Raw genomic sequence first — 21,879 nt, 5'->3', positions numbered from 1 at the left:
TACTCATACAGCCACTTACATAGCAATGCAGATACACACACACCCACTTATTCAACCATACAGCCACACACACACACACACCCACTCACACACGGAGATACACAGTTACAGAGACACTCACACAATCTATGTTTTAAAATAGAATCACTCATTAGTAGTACACAAAGTAAACACATTTTTTCGTGTAGTTAGTATAAATCTATATGGGACCTGCACGTTTAACCCCTTCAGTGCCCCGCCCTTTCCCCGCCCTGTGCCGGCCCTTTCATTAGCGGGCGGGGTTCATGACGAGATAGTCTCGTCATGGGCACAGCGCAACCGCGCTCCATGACGAGACCATCTCGTCATGGGCACTGAAGGAGTTAAACAACACAAACTGTGGGATTGATGTCCAGACTGATTTCAGACACCTCCACCTGGTATGTTCACCCGTATACCAGCTAGCTCTCAGTGCCACCGTAAAACTCTTCTTACCAAGGAGAGAATAGTTCATGGCAACTATCAAACATGACAACCCTTTCCCATCAGGCATGATGGAAACAGAACAGTACTTTCACTCAGTCACTTGTGCTCACTTTGTCTTGGAGAGATACACAGAAAAAACGGTAGGGACGTTTTCAATAAGCATTTATTAAGCCAGCGTCATTCTAGTGTAAAATAGGTGTGCGGAAATAACCATAAGACAGAAACAGATATGAATGATTATAAGCACCAACAGAGTAAATGGATGGTAGATTTCTACCATAGTGCTAAAACAATGAATATATGCAAGTATATGAATACATGACAGTAAAAATGTGTACTCCTACGATGCAACTCTAACTAGATGTACCTGAGTGGACCTGTCATGTATGTAGGTGTATAGCCATGAATCTTCCTAGGATAGAGCCAACCCAATTACCTTGTGTGACAGAATGAAGAATCCAGTCTTGCTCTTGATATGGACACTCCGCGAGGGATGTCAGACCACTGCGTAATGGAGTGTCTGCATGCAGAAACCTCAGCGTCTCATGTCAGTGTGTCAGCATGGAAGGCTTTCTCCTCTGCCTGTTCCAGCAAAGATATGGTGTATATATACCCAAAAGGTACCCTAAGGCATACTACCTTGCTGTGTCAGGTCGGCCGAGGATGACGGAAGGGATGACCCTTATAGATAGTTATTATGCATAAGATGGGAATCCTGCTGTGATTCCGAGAATCTTCATGCATAATTAATGAGGCTTGTTTTCTGGGAAAACCACATAATATTTTATGCAGCACCTATCTAGGTAAAAGGTCAAAACAAAAAACCGTTATGTAATACAATGGCAGGGAAAATGTAGGTGAAAGGTTAGGTGACTACCCAGGCCTATATTGGGGTACATTACAAAACATAACAATGTAACTTTTTTGATACCTTAGTATATACGTTTAACACTCAGAGACCTTTAAAAACACTCACAATCACTGGATGATGTTATCAGTGATGTCTTATGATAAGTCATGAGTGATGTCATCAGTGATGTCACTGACCATGTCATGAATGATATTATATGTGAGATCATAAGCAGTGCTTTGCGGAGACACAAGTTATAGTCAGCTCAGGTAACTATAACTGCTGAATTTATATGGTTTTGTGCATGTTAAATCTGAACCTAACTATAACGTCCCTGGAACCTTTGGTTTTTTCATCAAATTTCTATATTTTGTAATTCTATTTCCTAATTATAATATCCTTGTAACCTTTGGGTTTTTTCAGCACATTTCTAAGGTTTTTTCATTTGTATTTCCTAACTGTAATGTCCCTGTGACCTTTGTTTTTTCCAAAGAATGTCTGCATTTTTTAAAACTTTAATTCCTAACTGTAAACTGTAAACTTTGAGAATGGGTGTATGAGTGGCTGTATAGGTCTGTGAGTCAGTATCTGAGTGGCTGTATGGGTATGTGTGGGGATTTTTGAGTGGCTCTATGGGTCTGTGAGTGTGTGTGTAAGTACTTATGTGGATCTGTGAGTGGGTATGTGAGTACCTTTGTGGGTCTGTGACTGGATCTGTAAGTGGCACTATGGGTCTGTGATTGGGTATGTGAGTGAGTGGCTGTGTGGGTCTGTGATTGTGTGTGTGTATCTATTTGTATCTGTTAGTGGCTATGTGAGTGGTGCTCTACGTCTGTTTATAGGTATGTGAGTGCCTGTTTTGGTCCATGAGTGGGTGCATGAGTATCTATGTGGGTCTGTGAGTGGATGTGTAAGTGCCTGTGCGGGTATATGACTGGGTCTGTGAATGGTGCTATGGGTCTGTGGTTGGCTGTGTAGGTTTGTGAGTGAGTGAGTGTGTGAGCGCCTCTGTGTGTCTATGAGTGGGTGTGTGAAAGGTGCTATGGTCAGTTAGTAGGCATTTGGGTGCTTGTGTTGGTCTCTGAGTGGGTGTGTGAATACCTGTGTATGTCTGTGAGGTGGTGCATGCTTAGAGCTATGTATTTGGGGCATTTACATACTCAGAGCATTTCTAAGGGAGACCCATGGACTCTGCTCTCCCCAGGAGAGGCCAAAAAAGAAACCACTCATCACAGTCACTACAGATCAGACTGTGCTCCATTAGATCAACAATGCGTATGCTATTCTTGGGCATGCTCCGCTCCTGATCGCATATGCATGAGGCAGAGCAAGGCAGGAACAAAAGATGCTGAACAGAACAGAAGAGCGCTTCATGTTCTAGTCGACGCGTGCAGGTCTTCCATTCTGCCCCTTGCCACACTTACCTGAACTCCTCCCAGGTTTCTCCGACACTCATCACTGTTCTCTCACAAAGCTCTACTTCCTGACCTCTGCTGCTTGTCCGGCGCCACGGGGACCTTCATGCTATTCCTTACAGGTTTGATGGTATTCTCCTGTCGAGCTCCACTTCCGGGCCTCTGCTGTTCCTCTGGTGCCACGGGGACCTTCACTCTGCTCCTGACAGGCTGTTGATGTTCCCTCATCAGGCTCCACTTTTCTGCATACCAGCTTCTCGTCTGGTGCTGTGGGGGCATTCACCATGGGTAATGAAAGATGAAAAGGAAAAGACATAAACAGCTCACAACAGCTCACAAAGTGTCCACGCTCCTTATGGCAGTAACATTGATTTGATTTGCATAGCATGTAAAGTACTTATCTGATATAATCTCTACAGTGTATGGCGATTCTGCTCCCTTGCTGACATTGCTTGATGGCTGTAAGAATAATATAAATATACAATTACTCTCCTGATTATTTAAGGGACTGATTTTTCACTGTACTTTAGCCATGGCCATTTTTGTGTATTTTGTATTTATTGTTTCTTTTTTTATCCTTATCCATTCTGGCAGAAAATGTTTTTTGTTTTTTTCCTGGTTTTAAACTTGACGTGAATAAGTTGGGCTTTAATTGGATTCCACGCTGATCATCTCTTAGGTTAGTTCTACCACATACATCCTTAACTATACTGTCCCATTGTTCTGAAAAGGAAACACCTATTGATCTACTCTTCCTCATAGATATATAAAACTGACTTTGCTTTCTGATATCACACATAGCCAAGCGGAAGAGGAATCTTTCACAGGTAGTTATATCTAGTAGCATCACACTAATTGTTTGTAAAAATTATCTCCAGAATTGTAATACTGATAACTTTATTTCCACTATAGGAACCACATATAGACCATTCTCTGAGAATATACATACCTGATGTGCATTGGTGACATGTCTCTGTTTTTTTCCTTTCCTTGCTTTGTTTCCCCTCGTCCCCCATTTCTACCATTGCTGGGCTTGCACCGGTGGGTGTGTGAAGTTGGGACCTTGCTTCAGATCTTGCAACTCGCACCAACAAAAAGGACAGGTGAGAATTACAGAACGCAAAGCCCACATTTATTTTCCAACTGGGTGAGATGGAAGAATGCCACATCACATTAGCTCACTGGAAGAGTTCTGAAGCACACCTACGGTTTTTCAAACTTTGTTACTTTGCTGTATTCAAGATTGGCGTGCATACACTCAATCACGCTCCGTTCCAAAACGTGTGTTTGATATAAGCATCCCAAGAATGTGACACGCAAGTTTTCATGTCACAGTGAGTTGCACAGCCTTTTGCACATTTGCAAATTATTTACACGTACTCGTTAATTTTGTTCAAGTTCACCCAAATTTTATTTGCATAATTGCGTGCGTGGGGATTGAAAACAATGGGTATTTCATTTGGGTCACGGAGGAGTTTTGGGTTAACATCAGATTGGTAACTGTGATATATGTTCATGGATGGGTACGTTCTTTTATAAGGGAGGCTTGTACATTGTTAGATTTTGATATCGCACAGATTAATACAAAGTTTGTGTTTGAAATTAATTTTGATTCATATGGGGCTGATGTATACTTTCAATATTTATAGATACCCCTGAGGAAGGTCTAAAGTCAGACCGAAATGCATTGGGTGAAAAAATATGCAGAAGGGATGGAGACAGATTACGTGCCTGTGAATAGGCCCGGATGGGCAATTCCAGTGTCATTTAAAATGCTTAAAAAAGTTGATCTTCATTTCCTTGACGTAACGGATAAAGCTGGATGTATTATGCAAATAAAATTTGGATGAACTTGAACAAAATTAACGAGTACGTGTAAATAATTTGCAAATGTGCAAAAGGCTGTGCAACTCACTGTGACATGAAAACTTGCGTGTCACATTCTTGGGATGCTTACATCACATTAGCTGACATATCTCCCATGATTGAGAATCTGCAGAAAGAAACCCAAGCTCTTACCCTTAGAGTAGACGCTTCACAAGTAGGCACCATTCCTGCTGCCTCCACTGATTCTAATACAGTGGCTTCTGGCAATCTGTTCACTTCTGTTCCCTCTTCTTCTAGTGGTGGTCATCTGGTGTTTCACATAACAACTCCTTCCACGATACCCCTAGCTCCTCCTGAGCAGGTTTTGGGAGACCCTGCCAGGTTTGTTACTTTTATAAATCAGTGCCAATCGAATTTCATGTGCCAAGCATCCTGCTTCGCAACTGAACAAGCTAAAGTAGCATTTGTGTTGTCATATCTAGGGGAATGGCTGCCACTTGGTCTAACCAATTAGTGGAGCAAAATGACCCCTATTTTACAACAATTTGGAGTTCAAAGACGAATTACGTGGATTGTTCGACAGACATTTATTTATGCAATCTGTAGACACCGTACTCTTAAATCTAAAAGAAGGGTCCAACTATTCAATGACTTACATCTCCAGCTTCAATAGGTTAGTGGCTGAGGCGGGATGACCAGAGGCCAAACTGAGTTAACTATTTTATAAAGGGCTCAAGAATGGACTCAAAGACATATTAACATAAGTAGTGGATCTTCCAGAGCCCTGTAAAGCTCTGATTGACCTCGTAGTCAAATAGATCATCGGTTACATGAGAGGAGACGTGAGAAAGAGTGTCTTGAACCCAAATTTGTTATGGATAAAGATAAGAAGGCAGAATCTGGAGAAAAAGACAGTGTCACAGAGATAAGAATTTGTGCCTATATTGTGGTAAACAAGGACACTTCTTATGTGAATGACCAGTAAAACCAAAAAGGCATAGCGAGTCGGGAAACTGAAGAGCCTGAAGTCTATGGAGACAAGCTCTTCAGGTAGATCAGCATTAAAAGTCTCCAAACCCCTGCCTCAGAATCATGCTTTGTACTCTTGCCATAATTTTCTGATAAGAGCACAATTAGTATGAGGAAATCAGTCCATAGACTTCAGATTATGATTGACCCTGGTGTAACAGAAAATTTTATTGACATGCAATGGGCCAAACACATGGAACTCCTTGTGGTACCTAAGACTGTGGTAGATGAAGTAAAAATTATTGACAGGAGTAACATAAAATCCGGTCACGTTACTCACGCTAGAGCTGAACTGGAACTTATTATACTAGATTAACATAGAGAAATAGTTCAGTTTCAGCTTATTTACTCACCCTAATTCCAAGCAATTTTAGGCATTCCTTGGCTAACGTAACATAATCCAAACATTGATTGGAGGACCCAGGCTTGTCTTTCACGTCCGAATTTTGCAAGGTCCATTGCAATCTAGAGCCTGAAACACAAAACGATACAGCTGTACCTGCAGATTACAATGTACCTGATTTACCTACCTGTTACCAAGATTTTGTAGAGGTGTTTGATAAGGAAAATGCTTCTAGACTGCCTCCACACTGACTTTATGACTGTCGTATTGATCTGATCACTGGAACACACATTCTGAGTTGTCGGATTTAAGCTGTAACTGAAAAAGAAAATATCTATCTGAGAGAATATTTGGACGAGATACTCAGAATAGGGTTTATCCGTACCTCACGTTCACCTGCACCTTCTCTCTTCTTTATCCCAAAACGGGAGGGAGGTTTTAGATGTTGTATTGACTACTGCGCTCTAAATGACAGAACCATAAAAAAACTGAACCCTCTGCCACTTATCCAGTCATTACTCCATCAGGTTAAAAATGCCAACATTTTTACCAAATTGAATCTAAGGGGGGTATATAATTTAGTGAGGGCACAAGAGTGTGAGGAATGTAAGACAGCATTTTATACAAAATGTGGTCTCCATGAATACCTTGTGATGCCATTCGGCCTTTGTAATGTCCCTTCCACCTTTCAGATTTTTATTCATGAAGCCTCAAGAGATATGTTGGACATATGTACTACAGCATATTAGTGGCCGCTTGCTTAGGTAGTGCTGCAGGGCTGTGGGGCAGGGCAGGGGAGGGGCAGGGTGGAGAGTAGTAAACTCAGACATACAACGGAACGGAGGAAAGTGAGTAAATACATAAGTACAACTATTTACCTTGCTTGCGCTTCTTCACCAACTCAGCGATACAGCGCAAGCAAGGTAAATAGTTTTATTTATTTATTTACCTAATTTCCTCCATTCCATCATATGTCAGAGTTTAGTACCCCCCACCCTGCCCTCTGCCCCGCAGCACTCCCTATCCGAGCCCAGAACCTGTAGAACATGTGAGGGGTGTCTTGGAACATTGGAGAGAGAATCGCTTATATGGGAAGCTGGATAAGTGTGAGTTCCACACATCAAAAGTTATCTTTTTGGGATTTGTGCTATTTTCTGAGGGGTAACAATGGATCACAAAAGATAACAGCTATCATGCGTTGGCCTTACCCTACATCTGTAAAAGGAGTACAGAGCATCCTAGGGTTTGAAAACTTTAATAGGCGTTTTATTGGTAATTTTGTGGCTCTGGCAACTCCCATTACTAAGCTGTTAAAAAAAGGGTTACCTTTTGCTGCATTTCTGAGGCTGAAGAAGCCTTTACTAAACTCAAAAGTGCCTTAGTTACTGCCCTTATTTTAAAACATCCTGATTAATCTCCACCATTCATACTGGAAGCAGATGTATCTCAAGTTGCCATCGGGGGAATTCAATGTAGGTGTAGTGTGTAATGTGCAGTACAAATGTACACAAGGACAGAATAGTAAGTAAATGAGAACACATTTTCTGCAACCCCATACCTACATAATGGACAAACCATTTATGTATATACCTGTGTCACTCCTTGCAATTTGTTTCAGTGGATTAATAACTTTTTTCTTCAAAAAATGTATTCGTCACAAATTATCACCATACTGTTCTGGTTTTGCAGAAAAGACAGAAAGACCATTTGTTTTTGAAAAAGTGTAAAACACATAAATACACATATTGTAATTAATGTTTGACAATAACTGTCTACTAATATAGGGCTACATATATCAAAATTGTAAAGTGTGAATACCTAAGTGTGAATTTCTGAGAATCGCAATTTGGTAATCACAATTTACAATGCACGAAACTCAAAGAGTTTCATATAGCAAATCCTAGGGGGTTGCAAATTGCACTACCTCATTAATATTAATGAGGTAGATCACAATTTGCGACCCCCTAGGAATCGCTAAAATCGCGCGGATGGTGGCCTGCTGGGGTCAGCAGACCACCATGTCCGTGATTGCTTTTAAATAAAGCAATCTTTTTTTTGGATTGCAGCAGGTTTTACTTAAAGGAAAACAGGATGCATTTCATAAACAAAAATATAAAGCTTTCTTTTCATTTTTTAAGAGTAGGCAGTGGTACATGGAACAACTACCTGCTCTTAAAAAATGCTATAACAAACATTTACAAAGTGGAAGGGGTACCTTGGGGACCCCTTCCCATTTGTGAATGGGGTTACCTCCTACCTGAAGTAGGTGGTAAAATGTGAATGTTTTGCAACCGCATTTCGGTCACAAAATATTCCTACATACTGATGCAATTTGGTATTAGGAAGGGATGCCCTAAACATGCCCCTCCTAATAGCGAATCGCACACCCATTTTGCAATTCGATAACAGGTTACCTAATTGCAAAATGGGTTTTGATACATGCAAAATGCCTTTTAGTGTTCACAAACGGGCCAATGCGCAGAATTGGCCCGTTTGCAAATGCTAAATAGCTTGATACATGTAGCCCATAGTGTTTCATCTTCTAATTTTGTAATAATGTTTAATGTACAGAACTTTTAGATTGTATGTCCCATCTTCGTTACAACAACAGTTTTCACGATGACATTGTAATCGGGATGATAATGTAGCTATGTGATAAAGAGATTAGACTGGAGAAGACATTTTTCATTAATCTTCAAAGGAAGACCCTACCCATTTCTCTCTTCTTGAATCTTCCAATTCATAGCAGGATCATTCTTTGGAGCTGTCCTGTGCTTCTAGTACAGAACTATGATTAGGGCTTTTTTGTGAATTTTTTTAGCATCCAAAATGGCAACAGGGTGCACAGCAGCCAGAGAATCAGAAGCAGGAGGAACAACAGGAAGAGTCTGGTAATGAGGGGCCTGCACAAAAAAGGAAAAGTATTGCCTGGGATGTATTTACAGTCTAATCTTTATGGGAGAGTGAGTTGCTGTGTGAGTGGGTATATGGGTGATCGGGTGTTTGCATGAGTGGCTGCATGGGTGAGTGAGTGGTTTTGTGAGTAGCTATGTGGTTGAGTGAATGTGTGTATCAGTGACTTTATGTGTGAGTGAGTGGGTGTGTGAGAAGCTGTATGGGTGAGTGAGTTGATGTGTGAGTGGCTTTATCAGTGAATGACATGGTACATAAGTGGAATATGGGTAAGTAAATGGCTCTCTCAGTTGTTGCATGGGTGAGTGAGTGAGTGCATCAGAGGTGTATGTGTAGCTGAGTTTATATGTTAGTGACTGTATGGGGAGTGAGTGGGTGCGGGGTAACAATATAGGTGAGTGAGTGGCTCTGTGAGTAACTGTGTTGGAGAGTGAGTGGCTGTGTCAGTGACTGTATGGGTGAGAGAGTGGGTGCATGAATAGCTGTATTGGTGTGCAAGTGGCTGTAGGAGTGAGTGAGTAGGTGGCTGCACGGTTATATAGGAGAGTGAGTGGTTGTGTTAATGGTTGTATGAGTGGCTGAATGGTTGTGTGAGTGGGTATTTGGTTGAATGAGTGAGTATGGAAGTGGTCATATGGGAGAGTGTCTGGTTCGGTGAGTGGCAGTGCAGGTGAGTGAATGATTTTGTGAGTGACTGTATGGGTGAGGGAGTGCCTGTGTGAGTGGCTCTATGAGTGGAGTGAGTGAGTGCTAGTATGAGAGGTTACATGGGTAAATTAGTGGCTGTGTGAATGGCCATATGGAAGAGTGAGAGGTTGCAGGAGTGGCTTTATGGGCAAATGAATGGTTATTTGAGTGGCTCTATGGGTGAGTTAATGCCTGTGTGAGTGGCTGCATGGGTGAGTGAGTGAGTGTGTGAGCAGCCAAAAAGGAGAGTTAGTGTTTGTGGGAGTGGCTATATGGGTAAGTGAATGGTTGTACTAGTGGCTGTATGAGTGAGTGCCTGTGTGAGTGGTTTTATGGTGAGTGAGTGCTAAAGTGAGTCACTGTATGGGTATGTGAGTGGCTGTGTGAGTGACTGTATGTGTGGATAAGTGGCTGTGGTAGTGCCTGTATGTATGAGTGAGTGGATGCATGAAGGGCTATATCAATGACTTAAAGGGTACATGAGTGGAGTATGAATGAGTGAATAGGTGTGAAAATGGTTCTTTGAGTGAACGAGTGGGGGTGTGATCAACTCTGTGAGTGATATAGTAGGTATGTGAATGTTGTATGACTGAGTGACTGCTTGTGTGAGAGGCTGTATGGGCAAGTGATTAGTTGTTTGAGTGCCTGCATGAATATGTTCCTCGATGGTTGATTGGGTTGTTGTGTGACTGACTATAAATCTGCTGCATTAGACTGAAAGTTTTAATGACAAAATAGGCAAAAGAAAATAATGGGAATGTATGGCAAGAGCACTTTATGTTTAAAAACACGCTCCATGGATATCTCAAAGCAATATGTCTGTGGTAGAAGAAGTGTTTAGAGACATCTAACGATGTTCAACTGCAGTCAGTATTGAAAAAGAAAAAAACTTAAAGATATGTTAGCATTTAATCTTCAAAATTACAGAAATATAATAATGAACGTTGCTTTTACAGTAACACTGTATTACAATGTAGTAAAAATATAATTTCCCCTTTTTACTGCTCCCAGCTTTCATACTTCTTCACCATAAACAATGGTTTGTATGTGAAGAATCATCCTTTTTCCCAGGAGCAGGCAGGGGGTATGGTGGGCAATTCCCCCTTTGCTGCGAGTCTTGGGGTGTAAATTCAGGGTGGGGTATCACAAGGGCTTGGTGAGGGTAAAAGTGAACAAGAAAGCAGTATAGTTATTAGGATAAGGCTGTCGTCGTACCAGAATTATTTAGGAGATATCCGTATAAAGGATGTAATAATTGGTAGGATGGATTCTGTGCTGGAAAAAAACACTAGTGAGTTATGAAGATATCTAGGAGGGAATCAAAAATGGAATCAAAATTGCAGAATATAAAAATTGTTACATGTAATGTTAAGGGATTATTGAAACCACAAAAAAGTTCAGCCTGTTTAAATTGGATTAATTCTCTTTCCCCGGAAATAGTATTTCTTCAGGAAACCCATTTTAGGTCTGACATTCCGAAAATATCCCTTCCTAAGAAATACACACAAACTTATTTTTCATCTGCCAATTTAGCGGTAAGATGAGTAGGGATTTTGTTCTCTAATTCACGGGACTGGCAGGTTAAAGAGGTACGACGGGATGGTAAAGGAAGATGGATTTGGGTAAAAGTAAAGTTGGATGAAATAGTCCTGAATTTGATTAATTATTATGGCCCAATAGATGACGATACGGCGGCCTTAGAGCAAATCTATCTGTTGATAGCACAAATGGAAGATATATTAATCATCGGCAGTGATTTTAATTTTATTCAGAATTTGAGACTGGATACATCCAATAAGGCGAAACGTCAGTTAAAGCCCAAAAGCACAAAGTTAATAAATAGACTAACAGAAGATTTTTCTTTATCAGACCCCTGGAGGCAGTATACCTGCTATGCAGCCAGATTTAGATCAGCATCCCGTTTGGATTTTTTCTTAGTAGATAGATTGGTTGCTAATGGGCTTACAGAAATACTTTCTAACTCTTTCTCGGACCACTCTTTAGTTACATTTATATTAAGGGTAAGAATTACTCCGAAAAACAGGCCCAGGTGGCAGTTCTGGATAACAGAAATTAAAGTTTTTATAAAGGAGTTTTTTCAGTTTAATGAAAATATTGCATCTATGTTCATGGTATGGGAAGCATTTAAGGGGACCTTTAGAGGTCACACAATATCATATAAGGCTGGAATAAATAAACAAAGAAAAGAAAAGATTCAAGCATTACAGAAAGAAGTAGAAAAAGCAAGACAAGATCTCTATTTAAATACTACGGAGTCCACTTTTAGAGTTCATCAGCATGAATTAGCTAAAGTAAAGGAACAGCTGAAGGATTTTTTTTTATTGGAAGAGATATCTGGGAGTAGGGCTTATCAACAGAAACTTTATGAAGAAAGTCAACAGATTGGGAGATTCTTGGCTTGGTCCACAAAAAGTCAGAAAGCAACCCAAATAATTCCCCAGGTAAAGAATCCCTCAACTGGGGTACTAATTGACGATAAACAAGCTATTTCAGAGGTGTTCCTATCACATTTTAACCAAATTTATGCGGAAACGCAGGGGGTAGATGTAGTAGATTTGTCGAGTTATTTTGAATTTTTGGATTTACCTCAGATACCCTCACATGGCGCTGGGATATTGAATAGCGTAATCGGGATTACGGAAATTCTAGCAGTATTAAAAAGTGTGCCCAATGCTAAGGCGAGCGGTGCAGATGGAATTCCTGTTTGGCTTTTAAGGTATTTCAGGAAGAAATCCTTCCTTTTCTGGTAAAATTGTTTAACCAGATAAAGGAGGGTTTGGATATCCCAAAAAGCTTTAAGGAATCTGTCCTAGTAATTTTTCTTAAAAAAGATAAAGATCCCAGCGATCCCAATTCCTATCGCCCAATAAGCCTATTAAATACTGATTATAAAATATTTATGAAAATTTGGGCAAAAAGAATTGTCCCATCTGTACAACAGGTGGTACATGAGGACCAAAATGGTTTTATTCCGGGCCGATTAATGGCAGCTAATACATATTTCTTAACACAAGCCATTGATTATTTTCCTACCAATAAGATGGAGGCGGTGGTCATGATGATGGATGCCGAAAAGGCTTTTGATTTGGTAGATTGGAGTGCTTTATTTTTTATTTTGGATAAATTTGGGTTTCCGTTATTTTTTTTAAGAATGTTAAAGGAATTCTATAGCTGTGTGGAAGCCAAGGTTGTTATAAATGGAGAAGAGGCTGGTAGGGTACAAATTAAGCGAGGCACACGTCAAGGCTGCCATTTATCCCCCCTTTTGTTTTCCTTGTTTATTGAACCTTTGGCTGTCAGGCTGCGGAAGAGTTTGTTGATTTTGCCTCCAATTGAGGGGATGGCAAAAGTCAAACTCTATGCAGATGACATTATTTCATATCTGAAGGCCGGGGGATCTAATATTCAAAACGCACTGGATGAAATACAGAAATTTATGCAGGTGGGGGTAAACCAAGCAAAAACTGAAATCCTTCTTTTTAACTCCACTCTAGCGGATATTCCCGCTTCTATTGTCATAAGACCACCGCATCCAATTAGATATTTGGGGATATACGTTACACAGGATTTTAGTCAGTTGTTCCCCCTGAATTATAATAGAATGCTTATAAAAGTGAAAAATGTATTGGACACATGGACTCTGCTTAATTTATCTTTAATAGGACGAATTTCGATGATTAAGATGTCGATACTTCCATTGCTTATGTTTCTTTCCAGCAATCTTACGCTGAAAATTCCGAGTTCCTATTTTAAGGAATTAGATCAAATGATTCTGAAATTTGTTTGGAATAACAAACATCCTCGAGTGAAATTTGCTGCATTACAACTGAATGTAGCCTCAGGAGGTCTAGCTTTACCAAATTTCTCCACATATTATCAGGCATCATTACTAGATTTGTTTTCTCAATTGGCTGCGGAAAATTCAGTATTTGATAATTTTATATTGGTACAGATGTTGAAAGAGAGTGCTATAAGGTTGGCAACATTTTTTACGGCTGGCAAAATTGCCCAAAAGGTCTAGATATAAAGTGATTTCATCATTAGTAGAAAGGATGCAGCTCTTCTTCAAATTACGAGATATTCCAGCATTTCATGCTTTTACTTCTATAGAGGACTGTGCAGCAGGTGGTCTCATAGTATCCAGAGGCCTTTTTCAACAGTGGCAAGAATTGAGTTTTAATCGGCTTGGAAATTTCTTTAATCATGAGACATTAATAACTTGGGAAACAGTTCTGTTACAAACTAATTCTTTAACAACAGCCCTCTCTCTGAGCTTTTATCTGTTAGTCAATTTTCTTAAAATTAATTATGTAGCATTGAATAAAATGTCAGAGCAAATTGCTAGGCATATGGCGAATAAAATGTTGGGGATAGGAGGCTGGTATCGGCTACTGCACCAAAAGCCCATTCAGAAGAGATTCTGACAACAGAACTTCAAAAAATATATTAGAGACCGGCTGTAAGTTCAATATAAGGGAATGGCAAAAGCTTAATGAGTTAGCAAAAAAAGCACTTAGAGGGGCTAATTTTAAAAGGATGAATTTTTTATCTAGATGGCGTGCCTATTACACACCTCTTAAATTGCATAAGATGTTTCCAACAAACCCAAACCAATGTTTTAGATGTAATATTCAGGATGAGGGTGGATGGGTACATATTTTTTATGAATGTTATAAGTCACGATTTTTTTGGGATGAGATCTTTGATAAGATCTCATCATCTCTGTCTTGGAATATTCAACCATCGGTTATGCTGGTTTTAGTTGGGACTTCGGGGGAGGTGAAAGGGCCTACTAAATATCAGCAGTATTTTATATTCATTGCCATAGCTGTGGCAAGATCATTAGTCCTACAAAATTGGAAAACAGATAAACAACCCAAGATCGACCATTGGCTTAATAAAATGAATAGAACTTTCAGGTTTTAGGAGGCTTATGCGAGAAGGGTTGGAGCAACCAAAATATTTAGAGCTATCTGGCATGAATACTCTGAACAAGTTGAGAGGGAATGAGAAAGATTTTAGAAAATAAGATATTTTAGAGTCTCTATCCTTCGCACAACCATATAAGCCAGGTCAGATTAACTATATTAGTATTATGCTGGTGATAGTAGAGGGGCAAGGTGACTAAAATCTAGTTTTAATATTTTGCATTTTATTTGATAACTGCTGCTATGTTCCAGCTTGCACTTTAAAAAGCTTCTATTTATTAGCTTTTTTATGATCTTGTTTAAGAGCTGCTCTTATTAGCATTTTTGCAGTTTGGATTATTGTATGCCCCTTTATTTTTCAAATATATAGAGCCATGATACTTCTTGTCTGTTTTATTTAAGCTTCAAGTACTTGTACATTATTTAAGAACTGCTATTAATTATCTGAAGGTCTTTTATGGTATTAATGCTAGTTTGATATGATATTTTTATTATGTATTGTTTCTTTAAAGTAGCGTTTGTTTGTATCTAATTAACTCACGCCATGCTAGTCTATATCCTTTTGGTCTGGAAACTGCACTCTCAATATTTATTTTTCCTGCCTTAGCTCTGGTTATAGTATTGTATATTAATAAGATAAAAGCTATTATGCGTAATCTAGATGATGTCATGTGTTTTGAATGTATAATTGTTGTTTTACTACTTTCTTGTTCAAATAAAAAATATTTAAAAAAAGAATCATCCTTGAAAAGTGGGGAAAAATAATTAATGGATTGAAAAAGAAAAAACAAAGCTGCACAGTAGATCACTACAAATAAATGCTATTATGCATTGCAATCCCTATAATTCATTAATCAGTTGCTTTTTCTGGATTTACTACAGTAATCTGAACAAAAGCACATCAAAATATTTCTTATAATAACATATCTGGTAAAATATTACAAGTTAATGTAAAGCAGTCTTTAATTTTAGAGATCCTTTTTGAGAAATATCACCCCTAATAGGGCAAATAATGATTAAAATGCTGATGATCTATATAGAAAAAATCCCGTACAGTATTCCTTTTCCACAAATAGTACATAGGAGTTTGGTTGAAGAAACAAAAGGTTACAATTTTGGAGTTTCAAAGGCAACTTTTTCTTTTAACTTAAGTCTGCTGTAATTGGATTATGTTCATTCAGCTTCAGACTTTATTTAGACAGCGTAGTGTGTAGATGTGATATCAACTCCTTTAAGGAACATAAAAGGACTGTTGAATTGTAAAGAAGTTTTTAAAGACGTTGCCCTCAGTGGGCTGAATAATGTCCAAGAGACTGATGAACCATGTCGAAAAAACACCAGAAACCACTTTTTATCCAGAAGTGGTCCTTAGAACTTCAGTTGAAGCAAGAAAAAATTAGAGTTTGATAGTTTGAGAGCAAGTTTTGGTTTGCATTTGCAGTTGATGTCATTACATCTCATCCATCCAATTTCAGTCTTTAAATGTAGTGTCCAGAGATTGCATTGATTCCTTTGTGAAAGATGATGAATTAGTAAATGTTCTTTCCAAAAAAGATATTTGCCCAGCTTTAATGTTTGTAATTTGAGTTCCCAATTTGAAACCATCTGCTCTGCATTGTTGTAGCATTACTATAAGATATTTTCCAATTGTTTTTTGGATTAACGTAGACATAACATCTGATCTGCAATTTGGGCAGGTCATAGTTTGGTTAGCCTTGTTCAGCAATTTCTTAAAAGGCACAGTTTTGGAACTGGTAATGTTAAATCGAGAAAACGCTCAGAACTTATTTGAGTGGTATATTAATAATGACAATCTTCACAGTCATGATTTCATGTGTAACTCAGTCCAAATAAATCATCAATATTTAGTCTTCTTCTAAAACTCCACACATAGCCATTACAAAGTCTTATGCATCTTGTTGACTGTTGAGAGTAAAACATTACAGGTCCACTACATATATTTAAAAGATCTTGAATGCCTGAAGCAGAATGTATCTCCGTTCTGTCAGTCAGTAAATGCTGGAGCAAGTTTTACAGTGCAGAACACAATCTTTTATCGGTTTTTTGTTGAATTTGGTTCACTAGATCTGGTAAATGAAACAGTACATTGAGAACTGTATTTGCATAGCAGTTGACACCTGAACTATTTTCCAACTGCTAGCCTACAATATCTCCATCATTTTCCAGTTCTCTCTTCTTAACACCCTATGAATTGTCCTTCTGCCCTTTCTTTTCTTGAGCATCTGTAGACAGGTTTGTAGTCTTCCACTTTAGCCAGATTTTCTGTGTTCCATAAACAGCGTACTGGCCTAAAAGTGGAGCGTATAGACTTCTAAACCGATTGTACTCTCTTACACAGCTTGCATCAGTACTAACTTTCTTCCCATCAAAGTCAAACAAAAACAAACTGGTCAAATTTCGAACTTGCGACAATGCCACATATGACATTCCTTCAGAACTTCCAACATTAACAAAAGCTGCATCTACACTTAAACCTTGTCATTTATGGCTGGATACAGCATATGCTTGAGAGACTGGGAACTGGTGGCACCGCACAAATAAGTCTTTCAATAGCAAAAAAAAGTGCTATGCATCGTCCAATCTGTTTGACATCTTTATTCTGATAAAATTCTATAGCCAAGTATTCAACCTTATCTATTAGGGAAATTAATCAATCCAATTGCTTTACCCATTGCACCATTTACTAACCCTTCCACAACATTTAAATTATGGCGCCAAATTACTCAACAGTTTTTGCTCATGAGTAAATGCTTTTCAGATCCTGCAGGTTTCGATAATGTCTTCTCCAAAGATTCCAATTTTGTTTGTAGTTTGTCGGTGAGTAGTCCTGTGACTCTTTGATGGTCCATTTTATCAGTAGCTATAATTTCCAAAATGTCTTCTTTCTCCAGTTGTAGTAATTGTTCATTAAAGTTGAAGCACTATTGAAGTGTTGGCATTAAACAAACTATAGATTTGAGTTCTTCAATAAACTTGTACATTAGTTCTGCTTCTGTAATATGAGATGGAAATAGTTTCTAATAAGCTGAGTTTCCAACCCATATTTTCCCTCATTTGACAAAACTCCTATTCTTATGTCATCCAGTATATCTCCATATTCCACACCAGCTGCTTGATGCATATTTTTCACTAGTTCATTGTATTCAAAGTTTAACCAAACATTTACATTGACAGTATTCCCCAAAAACGTTTTGTTTCATCATGCACAACTGTTTTGAAAACAGGTTATCCTTTCATGGGGTAAGTTGTAGTAGGTCACCAAATACAATTAATTGGTTTATCCAAAGAATACATCATATTTTGTTTTTAAAATCTGCTGCATTCTGAAGTGTATAAACGCAAGCATTAAGTTGGATACCATGCTAACCTCATTGATGATTAAAAGCTTCAGTTACTTCAGCACTCTTGAAACCTAATGATAAGTATCACCGGATAATTTCTGGTACTCCCGTTTATTGTCATGTTCGAAAGGTAGCATTACTATTCAATGTAAAGTAATTCCTTCAATATTATGTGCAGCTAATCCTGTTGGTGCTGCTACTACACAAGACAAATTAGATTCTGTAGGCATCTGTATATAACCAGTGAGAACATTAATTAGGAAGTTTTTTCCACTGATGTATGGAAAAATTTGTTTGTATGAAGAACAGTCACACTGTTTCCTCTCATGGAGAAATCCATGCTCTATTTAATCTTTAACTTTGTTGTAAATTTCTTTTTGTTCATTGTCCAGTTGTTCTACTAAGGCGCCGATTACAATGTTGTTCTTCCGACCCAATTGGTTTTGGAATTGTTTCTGACTGTTTCGAGTTCTGCAAATCTGACCAACTGATTACGATGCTTCCGAACATTGTTCGGTCGGACTCTCATTGACTTCAATGGGAGCCTGTGTTCCGAATGTGAACAGAGGATCCCAATTAAAAAAGTGGTGGTTGGGAAAAACCTTGCAACCTGTAACGGGTACCCCATGGTGCCTGCCACTCCATGCAGGGTTGTACAGAGGGGTCCCATGGGTACCCTCACTGGCCCCAACTGGAGTCCTATGGGAAAAGGGGACCTGCGATGGGCCCCAAAACTCATATTTGGATAGCATTTTTGTGTCGGAAAAACTGATTTGGGACAGCTGTCAGAATCAGACATCGGAATCGCTTGATCGGAAATAGTGTCCATAGAGCTGTACAATTCAGCTCTGAATGGCTCAGTCTATCCGTGTGCCAATCGGAGCCAATTCAGACAGCCCAAACATTTTCTTTACATTGTGATCTGTCGGTTGGACATGAATCCGATTCGTTCGGAAACATAGATTCTGACTCGGATTCGTTGAATCAGAATCTTGTTCAGAACCTTTCCGAACCCCATCGTAATGACCCCTACATGTTTCAAAATCCCCAGAACCCTCTCTTGCTAGCTGCATTGCATTCTCCACCTCATTTATAGCTATAGCTGCTTCATTTTGAATTATTTGTTCTCTAAGAGTATCTTGACTTGCTGGTGCTGAACTTTGACTACTTTGCGAACTTTCTTTGCGTATCTCAGCAGCAATAGTTTCTTCCTGTTCAATCTCATCTTTCAACATTTGCAAGTAGTTGGAAAGACTGAATACTCAATAGTGTCTTTCACAGAGTTGAATCAGACTTCGTAACAGTCATATTGTCAAAGTATATCTGAATCAGCAAGCCTTGCTTCTCTCCAGAGTTTGGCAACTAAGCTTTCTGTGGTGAATTAGATTTCCTTGGTTGTATCTCAACAAACAACCCTCACATCCAAGTACTGAGGCCAGCGTGTTAAGCGCAGGGTTTTCTGCACTAACCCTCCCCACTAACATCAGGCTTAACACACACCTCCTGATGCGCAGCCCCTACTGTCAGCCGTAGACATCATATATGGGTTCTCCCATGAGGTCTTGCCCTCTCCCACTGATAAGGAACCACCATCCCGGCATGTTCCTGGGTAGATACGAGCACCACTGTATATCTATACTTCACTTTCTCTCTGCTATCAGGTGGTAAGCACCGACCTGATGTGTTTTGTTCTGCCCTGTTACCACACTGTTCCACACATCATCGTAACCAACACCCAGTACATCTACTAGGCCTGGGCTAAAATTCCGTTCCACTCGCGGAAATTGTGATAATTTGACATTTTCGCATTCTGCGGAGAGCGCGAAAATGTAAAAATTTCCGCAATCCGCATTTTACCGGAAATTTTTTGCTTGCTCGCGCTGTAAAATAATACATTCTCGCGTGCGCGCGATCGCCTTACCTGAATCCCCACGTTCGCCGACAAGTTTTCCCGATCCGGTCACGTTCTCCACGAGATGTTGGATTGTTGGTAGCCATTTGCGCTGTCTCGCAACAGTTCGCGCCCGCAGTAACGTCATTCGTCGCGCGATCACGTCTTTCTTCTCGCGATCATGCACCGCGAGACAAGTGAAAACAAGATGGCCGTGCCCGCGAGCAACTGCATGGGTAAGTTGGCGAGCCGTGACCACGCAAAAAATACCGCGAACGGGCGGGAAAAAAACTTCTGCATCTTCGCGATATTTCCATGTGTTTGCGGAGATTTTTAACATTTTCGCGATAATTTGCAAAAGTCAATTTCGCAAATTCCGCCCACCCCTAACATCTACCCCCATTGTAGGTACAACTTGAGTACCAGCCTACCCACTTACACTGACCCCGCATCGCGAAGCAATTGTCCATTATATTCTCCCCCTTTTTTCTCTTCCAGCTAATAGTAAGGCAGCTCACACTTTGCCTTTTGTGTTCATACTCTTGTTGAACATATTCTTTGCTATCTGTAACCACACTTTCCTCTCTTCTTCGCTTGACACTGACGCCACCACTTTATCCATTAGGATGGTCAGCGTATGTACCTTTGGCTCATAGCCCAGGACAGTATATTACCTGACTGTTGTAGGTGAGGCCCAAACAAGTTGATCGTTTTCGGATGCAGCTGTCTCTAATGTCGGCAACTACATTACAAGCTATTTGTGTTTTTAATCCTGTTACAGGGTAGTTGAATAAAGTTTGTCTTAAACTAACCTTGTAGGCAGTTTGAAACCACCATTCACTACAGCACTGCACCTTACCTGAAACACACCACGCTCACGTAGGGTTTTATGACCATCCTCTCTTACAAAAAAACATCACTGAGCTCCTCCCTCATAGCAAGGGGGTTGTAGCCTGTGTTACGACTAGGCTCTTGACGTGGGGAGGCACCCCTATGATGAAGCATGACACCTTTGGTGTGGGAGGGGAACCATCCTTTAAAAGGGTTCCCCCTCGAGCTTGGTAAGCACATCCCACGCACCCAGGACATCTACCAGCAGGAACCTTGGGCTCTTTTTGTGAGTTTGTTTAAGAATTGATTCTTAAACCTTTATATCTTGAAGTTCCTGTGGCATTGAAGCTAGTCCTAACTTGTTAAGGACTGATCAAGGAGGCATTTTATTATCTTCCACTTACCATGACAGCAATTACATTTAATTTGTCATGTGGAATAATCAAAGAGTTCCACTACAAATATATAAGCTGCAAATGCTTGCCACTAATTTCTGTTCTCTTCTTCAGTTTTTGAAGATGCAACCATATAAGTTTGACTTTTGTAGTGAGGGCATCAACAACATATACAAACACAGTTCAGTTTCTCCGAATAGACTGTGTTGAACCTTCTAATCTCTTCTTGAAAGTCATCAACAGTAATTCCTGTGTCCTGCTCTGCTATACTTGCAGGTATCAGCTCCTCACTTTTCCTACACTCCTCTTCAGGACCAAAGAAACAAAACTGAACATCATCAAAAACCTTTTCTACCTCTGCTTCTTTACCATGCAGAAGAGCTCTATTCATTTCTCCTAAACATAGGGCAGGCGTTTTACATAGTGAAGCCTCCTAACTAATGTTCGCTTTTCCGAATGGTGTACAGCTAACATCTTGAAATGAAGAAAGGTGCTTTGGCACACTTTCTTTGATAGACACTAATTTACAGTGAGTGTCCCTGTAAATTAGTATACCTCCCTATTATAGATTGATCTAATCCTTGCAACATAGTTATTTTCTGTTGCAGACCTCTGCAGGGAATCGCACATAGCAAATTTCTCAGTATATCAGTAGATTCCTGTTGAACACTACAAATACTGTTTCAATTATATACAAAGGGCTGCCTATGCCATTCCTGTACCTCTTCAACTATCACTTCCTCTGCATCTCTAGATACCGTCATCTCTTTAGGAATACACCTACCATCCTTCATCTCATAACATCGTCAAGATTCTTCAACTGCATGCACTAATGTGTTCTCTTCGAAGTAGCTTTCTTTGTTAAAGAAAGGCTTAGTACTAGAAGTATGTCCCAATCACCACTGAAAACTTTACAAAAGTT

Source organism: Triturus cristatus, chromosome 5_1 (genome assembly GCF_964204655.1).
Source record: "Triturus cristatus chromosome 5_1, aTriCri1.1, whole genome shotgun sequence".
In the NCBI taxonomy this organism is placed as follows: domain Eukaryota; kingdom Metazoa; phylum Chordata; class Amphibia; order Caudata; family Salamandridae; genus Triturus; species Triturus cristatus.
This window is presented reverse-complemented; position numbering follows the sequence as displayed.